Source organism: Neolamprologus brichardi, unplaced genomic scaffold, assembly GCF_056152115.1.
Source record: "Neolamprologus brichardi isolate AB-2024 unplaced genomic scaffold, ASM5615211v1 NODE_ptg000008l+_length_2720982_cov_1, whole genome shotgun sequence".
Classification (NCBI taxonomy): domain Eukaryota; kingdom Metazoa; phylum Chordata; class Actinopteri; order Cichliformes; family Cichlidae; genus Neolamprologus; species Neolamprologus brichardi.
The window spans coordinates 746,221-754,301 of record NW_028270135.1 but is presented as its reverse complement, the minus strand read 5'-3'; the positions used below and the strand labels follow the sequence as shown (position 1 = coordinate 754,301).

Genomic DNA, 8,081 nt, shown 5'->3' with positions numbered 1-8,081 from the left:
TGTCCCAATTCAGGGTCTGCACGCTTGAAGTACCTATTTTAAGTGTGATTACGTCACCGCGACGACGGCTGTCCCAATTCGAAGTGTACTTCAAATGCATACTCCAAATGCGCCGTCGATTTCCCCAAATATCAAGCGTGGTCCGGTGCACGCTTCGTGGTCCCATATATCCCACAATTCATAGCGCGGCGGTGGGTGTGGATAATTTTGCCGCAACATACGGCAGAAGGGAGCGGCCAAGAGTGAACTGTCAAAAGTAAGTACTGAATATGACGTCACTTATTTATGTGCGAATGTTTAATAACAAAGAACATTAAAACATTGCTGGCAAAGTTGTGTGACATTTGTGATGTTTGTACTTTCAGCGTTAACTTAGTTGTAAAGCCATATATATATATATATATATATATATATATATATATATATATATATATATATATATATATATATATATATATCATTAACATCATCTAGCAGACCTTCTGAGGGTACTTCACGTAATCTTGGTAACCGGCTACGGGGGGTCCATCTGAAGTTCAGCTAAAAAAAGTGCACTCAAGTTAAAGGACAGTTGTTGAAGACTTTTTTTGTAGGGCTGTCAACGTTAACGAGTTAATGCGTCGTCACGATCAATGTGATTAAAATGTAACACATTTAACCCATCCGGAGCACAGAATTGACAAACTTTGGACAAAATGCATTTTCTGAAGAAACTGCAGTGTGAATGCTCATTGCTGAATGTTTTGAGCTGAAAAGAAATAATCGCTGGATGTTAAGTTAAAAATGTTGAAAGAGCTGAAAAATAAAGAATTTTTCACCTGAAGACAAAAGTGCAGAACTGTTGAAAGCTGACGTTCACAGAAAAGAAGGAGCTGAAAAGTAGCTGAACATGTTCATCCACACTACCAGGATATACAGCAATGACATTGGAATGTCGTTCGGGCTGGAGAAGTGTAGTCGGATGGTAACAAAGAGAGGGAAGGTAGTCAGAACTGAGGGGATTTAACTACCAGAAGGCAACATTGCAGACATAGAGGACAGTTACAAGTACCTGGGGATCCCGCAGGCGAATGGGAACCATGAAGAGGCCGCTAGGAAAGCTGCAACCACCAAGTACCTGCAGAGGGTCAGGCAAGTCCTGAGGAGTCAGTTGAACGGTAAGAACAAGATCCGGGCCATCAACACGTACGCCCTGCCCGTTATCAGGTACCCTGCTGGGGTAATAGGCTGGCCAAAGGAGGAGATAGAAGCCACTGACATAAAGACAAGAAAGCTCCTTACCATGCATGGAGGGTTTCACCCCAAGTCCAGCACCCTGAGGCTGTACGCTAAGCGGAAGGAAGGGGGTCGGGGACTGGTGAGTGTCAGCACCACAGTCCAGGATGAGACAACGAACATCCAAGAATACATCACGAAGATGGCCCCAACTGACAGCGTGCTCAGTGAATACCTCAGGCAGCAGAATCCCAAGAAAGAGGAGGGAGACGAGGAACCATCATGGAAGGACAGGCCCCTGCACGGTATGTACCACCGGCAGATAGAGGAGGTGGCTGATATCCAGAAATCCTACCAGTGGCTGGACAAAGCTGGACTGAAAGATAGCACAGAGGCACTAATCATGGCAGCACAAGAACAAGCTCTGAGTACAAGATCCATAGAGGCTGGGGTCTATCACACCAGGCAAGACCCCAGGTGCAGGCTGTGTAAAGATGCCCCAGAGACAATCCAGCACATAACAGCAGGGTGCAAGATGCTAGCAGGCAAGGCATACATGGAACGCCATAACCAAGTGGCCGGCATAGTGTACAGGAACATCTGTGCCGAGTATAACCTGGAAGTCCCGAGGTCAAAATGGGAAATGCCCCCAAGGGTGGTGGAGAATGACCGAGCTAAGATCCTGTGGGACTTCCAGATACAGACGGACAAAATGGTGGTGGCTAACCAACCGGACATAGTGGTGGTAGCCAAACAGAAGAAGACGGCCGTAGTGATCGATGTAGCGGTTCCGAATGACAGCAATATCAGGAAGAAGGAACACGAGAAGCTGGAGAAATACCAAGGGCTCAGAGAAGAGCTCGAGAGGATGTGGAGGGTGAAGGTATCGGTGGTCCCCGTGGTAATCAGAGCACTAGGTGCGGTGACTCCCAAGCTAGGCGAGTGGCTCCAGCAGATCCCGTGAATAACATCGGAGATCTCTATCCAGAAGAGCGCAGTCCTGGGAACAGCTAAGATACTGCGCAGGACCCTCAAGCTCCCAGGCCTCTGGTAGAGGACCCGAGCTTGAAGGATTAAACTGCCCACAGGGGCGTGCTGGGTGTTGTTTTTTTTTATCATAATAATCTGACAGTAACTATAATATTGGCCATATCATATTTACATTACCACAGTGAGATGATTTTAGCCTCATTAACAACAAGAGCTAATTGTTATTTACTAGCTAATCTTAAATGACTGTTCAGTAAAGAAATGAAGCCCAACAATCATGTTTTACAGTCCTGTGGTCTCAGCCTCAGATACTCAACTAATCAAAGTGATGTCATGACAAAAATGAATGACCAACAAAACATTTTTCTCCTTCATTTCTGTCAAACAAAGCTGTATGTAACGTTTCTCGCGGTTAGTATCATGGTTGCTAGGCAACCTGAACAGCGCGACGAAGGCTAGACCGTCCCATTTCACAAGCCTCTCACTTCCGCACTTCTCGTACTTATAGTACGCACCGTACATGTAGTACGCGTAGTGTGCGTACTGCGCGTACTTCAAGCGTGCAGACCCTGAATTGGGACACAGAGACTGAGTACAGACAGGCTGATTCCTGTAAAAGGAGAGGCAGGAAGAGGCGGAGCAAAGACGAGAAGTTTAACGTCATTTTACAGAAGTGAAAGTGAGAGAGAGCAGCAGCAGAGCTGCAGTCGAGTCCTGTTTGTCTCTAAAAGAAGATTCACTGGAGTCCATCAGGTTTCTGTCAGCAACAGTGGTGAGTGCAGCTGATCACACTTCCTGTTTCTACACAAATCTTCACTCTGTTCACTTCATCAGGGCCACCTCGTTTCTCCATGGTGCCACTTAGGCTACGTCCACACTCGCCCGGATAGATTTGAAAACAGCGCTCCGCGTCCACAGTAGCGTTTTCAGTCGTTTTCACAGAGTTGTGCGTCCAAATTAAAACGCCTGAAAACTCTTACGTTCCAGTCCTGCGCATGCGTGAAACGTAAGACGATTCGACCTGTCTCATTTCTGTCTGCCGTTTATTTACTTTCCGGCTGTTTGAAATGTCGCGGGAAAAGGTGGAGGAAAAGCACCGAGCTTTTTAAATGGACTAACAATGAGGTGGAGTTGTTGCTGCGAGTAACACAAAAGTACAAAGTTGCAAAAGCGAGAGAGAAATAAAGAATTTGAAGAGAAGCTCTGTGGAACATGTACAGACTGATATTCATCTTTAATAGGGCTGTCAGAACAGAGCAAACAAAACAACTACTGTGTAATACCTTTGTTTAATTGGTCACATGACTGCATCACATGACTAACATGCATCATCGTTTTAGAAAGTCTCTGGCTGTTTCCCAATTCAGGGTCTGCACGCTTGAAGTACGCACACTGCGCGTACTACGTACGGTGCGTACTATAAGTACGAGAAGTGCGGAAGTGAGAGGCTTGTGAAATGGGACGGTCTAGCCTTCGTCGCGCTGTTCAGGTTGCCTAGCAACCATGATACTAACCGCGAGACACGCGAGATTGTGTGACATAAATGAAGGAGAAAAAAATGTTTTGTTGGTCATTCATTTTTGTCATGACATCACTTTGATTAGTTGAGTATCTGAGGCTGAGACCACAGGACTGTAAAACATGATTGTTGGGCTTCATTTCTGTACCGAACAGTTATTTCAAGAGTAGTTAGTAAATAACAATTAGCTCTTGTTGTTCATGAGACTAAAATCATTTCACTGTGGTAATGTAAATATAATATGGCCAATATTATACTATTGTCAGATTATTATGATATATATGTGTATATATATATATATATATATATATATATATATATATATATATATATATACATATATATATATATATATATATATATATATATATATATATATATATATATATATATATATATATATATATATATATATATGTGTATATATATATATATATATATGTGTATGTGTATATATGTATATATGTATGTGTATATATGTATGTGTATATATGTATGTGTAGAGGCTGAAAGTACAAACATCACTAATGTCACATAACTTTGCCAACATGTGGCCAACAGCAATGTTTTAATGTTCTTCGTTAATAAACATTCGCACATAAATAAGTGATGTCATGTTCACTACTTACTTTTGACAGTTCACTCTTGGCCGCTCCCTTCTGCCGTATTTTGCGGCAAAATTATCCACACCCACCACCGCGCTATGAATTGTGGGATATATGGGACCACGAAGCGTGCACCGGACCACGCTTGATATTTGGGGAAATCGACGGCGCATTTGGAGTATGCATTTGAAGTACACTTCGAATTGGGACAGCCGTCGTCGCGTGGCGGTCACGTAATCGCACTTCAAATGCGTACTTCAAGCGTGCAGACCCTGAAATGGGACACAGCATCTGTTTTCACTGTTCACACTGTGACGCTAACGCACTGTCTCCAAATGTTTTGTTTTCAAAATGTTTTCCTTGGAGAAAACGCCGTCTCAGTGTGGAGGCCAAAACGGAGAGAAAACAGTGCTTTTTCAAACGGAAACGCATTAGTGTGGACGTAGCCTAAACAAATAGATCACACCGGTATGACCAGCCATTCGAGCAAAGACAAAAGGAAAAACCCTGCAACTCTGAAAGTCTCCGTGTGGTCAACAACACATTATGCCCATATCGTTGGCTAAACCAATCAGAGAGAGGGCAGGACCTCTCTCTGATTGGCCGTGGTCCAGATATTCCTGCAGGACTACGTGTGTACGTTTGAAAGTGCAGGAGGTGAGCAGCCTGATAGGATGGATGTAGCTGTGGGTAATGAGAAAAGAGGAAAAGAACGATTGATAACTTTTTCGTTAAGGCCGGTGCTCTGACACGGAGCCATCAACCTCTCAGTGTCTAACAGTCGAAGAAGCTGTTGAAGAATCTTGTTCTGTGTGTGATGCTGCTGTCCGCTCTGTTGTGTCTGAGATTGTATGTACAGCTTTGTATGTGCAGGTCCATGGATGCAAGTGTTGTTCCTATAATCCTCTCTGCAGACTTTATGACTCTTTGCAGAGCCTTCCTCTCTGTCTGTGTAGTGTTTCTATACCAGACAGTGATGCCTGCGGTGAGGATGCTCTCTATCAGTCCTCTGTAGGCCTGGGTGAGAGGGTGGTGGTTCATGACAGCTTTCCTGAGCAGCCTAATGAAATAAAGCCTGTGCTGGGCTTTTTTCACTGTTGCTGTAGTGTTGAGAGTCCAGCTCAGGTCTGATGTAACCTGCAGTCCCAGGAATCTGTGGCTGGTTGCCGTCTCCACCTCCGTCCCTTTGACGATAAATGGTTCCAGGGGAGGGGGGTTCTTCCAAAAGTGCAGTATTAATTCCCTGGTCTTGTCCGTGTTGAGGATGAGGTGAAGAAGCTTCTGTGATGAAAAGAAACTCAAAGAAGTCCAGACGCTTTTCTCTCCAAGGTCCTCAGACTACTGACGCTTGTTTCTCTCTTTTTAAAAATGAAATTTAAGTGAATTTTGAATCAAATGTTTCTTTTCTTTCTCCCTCAGAGTGCAGACATGTCTGCTGCCAGCAATCTGTGATCTGAAGATCAGTTTCTGTGCTCCATCTGTCTGGATGTGTTCACTGATCCAGTCACTACATCATGTGGACACAACTTCTGCAAAACCTGCATCAGTCAGCACTGGGACATGAATCAGAGCTGTCAGTGTCCCATGTGTAACGAGACTTTCTACACTCGACCTCAGCTGAGGGTCAACACCTTCATCTCTGAGATGGTTGCTCAGTTCAGATGTGAAGCTCAGCAGATAGCCAGCAGCAGCAGCTCAGAGCAACAAGCTGCCAAACCAGGAGAAGTTCCCTGTGACGTCTGCACTGGAACCAGACTGAAGGCCCTGAAGTCCTGCCTGGTGTGTCAGACCTCCTACTGTCAGACTCACCTGGAGCCTCATCTGACACTGAAACGTCTGAAAAGACATCAGCTGATTGATGCTGTGGAGAACCTGGAAGGCAGGATGTGCACGAAGCACGATAACCTTCTGCAGCTGTTCTGTAAGACCGACCAGACATATGTCTGCATGCTCTGCTCTGTTTTAGATCACAAGGCTCATGAGTTTGTTCCTCTGAGAGAAGAATATGAAGGAAAGAAGGCAGAGCTGGAGAAGACAGAGGCTGAGATTCAGCAGATGATCCAGAAGAGACGACTGAAGATTCAGGAGATCACAGAGTCGGTGAAGATGAGTAAAGACGCTGCAGACAGACAGAAAGCAGAAGGTGTTCAGGTCCTCACGGCTCTGATGGAGTCTGTTGAGAAACGCCTGAAGGAGCTCATGAAGGAGATCGAAGACAAAAAGGAAGCTACAGAGAAACAGGCTGAAGGTCTCATCAACGATCTGGAACAGGAAATCTCTGAGCTGATGGAGAGAAGCTCTGAGGTGGAGCAGCTCTCATGCTCTGAAGACCACCTCCACCTCCTCCAAAGCTTCTCCTCCCTGAAAGCTGCTCCACCCAGCAAGGACTGGACAGAGGTCAGAGTTCATCCACCATGAGGGGACTGTGGGGAGAGCTGTGGCTCAGCTGGAGGAGACAGTCTGGAAACCCATGAAGAAGAAGCTGCGTGAGGCTGAGCTGCAGAGGGTCCAGCAGCATGAGGTGGATGTGACTCTGGATCCTGATACAGCTCATCCTAAACTCATCCTGTCTGATGATGGAAAACAAGTTTATCATAGTGATGTGGAGAAGAAACTTCCAGACAACCCAGAGAGATTTTCTCAGTGTGTTTGTGCTTTAGGAGAGCAGAGTTTCTCTTCAGGCAGATTTTACTTTGAGGTTCAGGTTAAAGGAAAGACTGAGTGGGATTTAGGAGTGGCCACAGAGTCGATCAACAGGAAGGGAAAAATCACAGCGAGACCTCAGGATGGTCTCTGGACTGTAGGGCTGAGAAATGGAAATGAGTACAAAGCTTGTGCTGGTCCTTCAGTCCCCCTCTGTCTTCATCCTGGTCCTGAGAAGGTGGGGGTGTTTGTGGATTATGAGGAGGGTCTGGTCTCCTTTTATGATGTAGGTGCTGCAGCTCTGATCTACTCCTTTACTGGCTGCTCCTTCACTCACAAACTCCACCCATTCTTCAGTCCCTGCCCTAATGATGGAGGTAAAAACTCTGCACCTCTGATCATCTGTCCTGTCAATAACATTAATCTATCCCTGATTTCATTGGAAGAACCGCTTGATTCAATTTGATGAATGATTGATTTTTCTTGAAGGGAACAAATGAACATATTGAGTGTAAATCCTCTACAGTCTCCATGTTTCTATAGAATCTGATCATCAGGACTCTGATTCACACTTTGATTCTCATGGAGTTTGATTTGAACAGAAGAAAAGTTGAATCAGGAAATGTTCCCACTGATGGAGACTCAAGCTGAAGAGCAAATATCAGAGAATAAATGTCCAAAAACTTTATTTACAATAAGGTTTGTTCATTGCTTTGAGTGAATCCAGACTCATGTGTGGCTGTTATACGGAGCATCAGAGTCCAGCTGAGTTATGTTGGATACAAACTGCTTATTTTGGCTCTGTGAGGATTTTTGTTCCCTGAAAACTGATGAGACGGATAATATTCAAAGAACTCTGTAGAGATTCATGCATCTATGTGCTCCACCTTTTTCCTCCACCTGCAGGTGTGGAGGAGAAAGGTGGAGCACAGACTGCTGCATCCTTCCAGTCACATCATTTTGATGATTATATTTGCATGTTGTGATGATTTGGGTTAAAGATAAACAGAGTTGAACGGCTGCAGTCACAGCATGAAGAGGATGCTGAAGCTCACAGTGAAACATGTTCTCTGAGATTTGATTTGAAGAATAGAAAGTGTGTGTGGCTC

At 44.7% G+C, this 8,081-nt stretch overlaps 1 pseudogene across 1 annotated transcript; it reads left to right on the top strand.

The window, feature by feature from the left end:
* Positions 1 to 2,863: 2,863 nt before the first annotated feature.
* On the top strand, positions 2,864 to 7,648 carry LOC148094774 (E3 ubiquitin-protein ligase TRIM21-like; annotated as a pseudogene). Its single transcript, XR_015718414.1, has 2 exons — positions 2,864 to 2,977; positions 5,749 to 7,648. The product of XR_015718414.1 is annotated as an E3 ubiquitin-protein ligase TRIM21-like (transcript).
* The last annotated feature ends 433 nt before the right edge of the window (positions 7,649 to 8,081 follow it).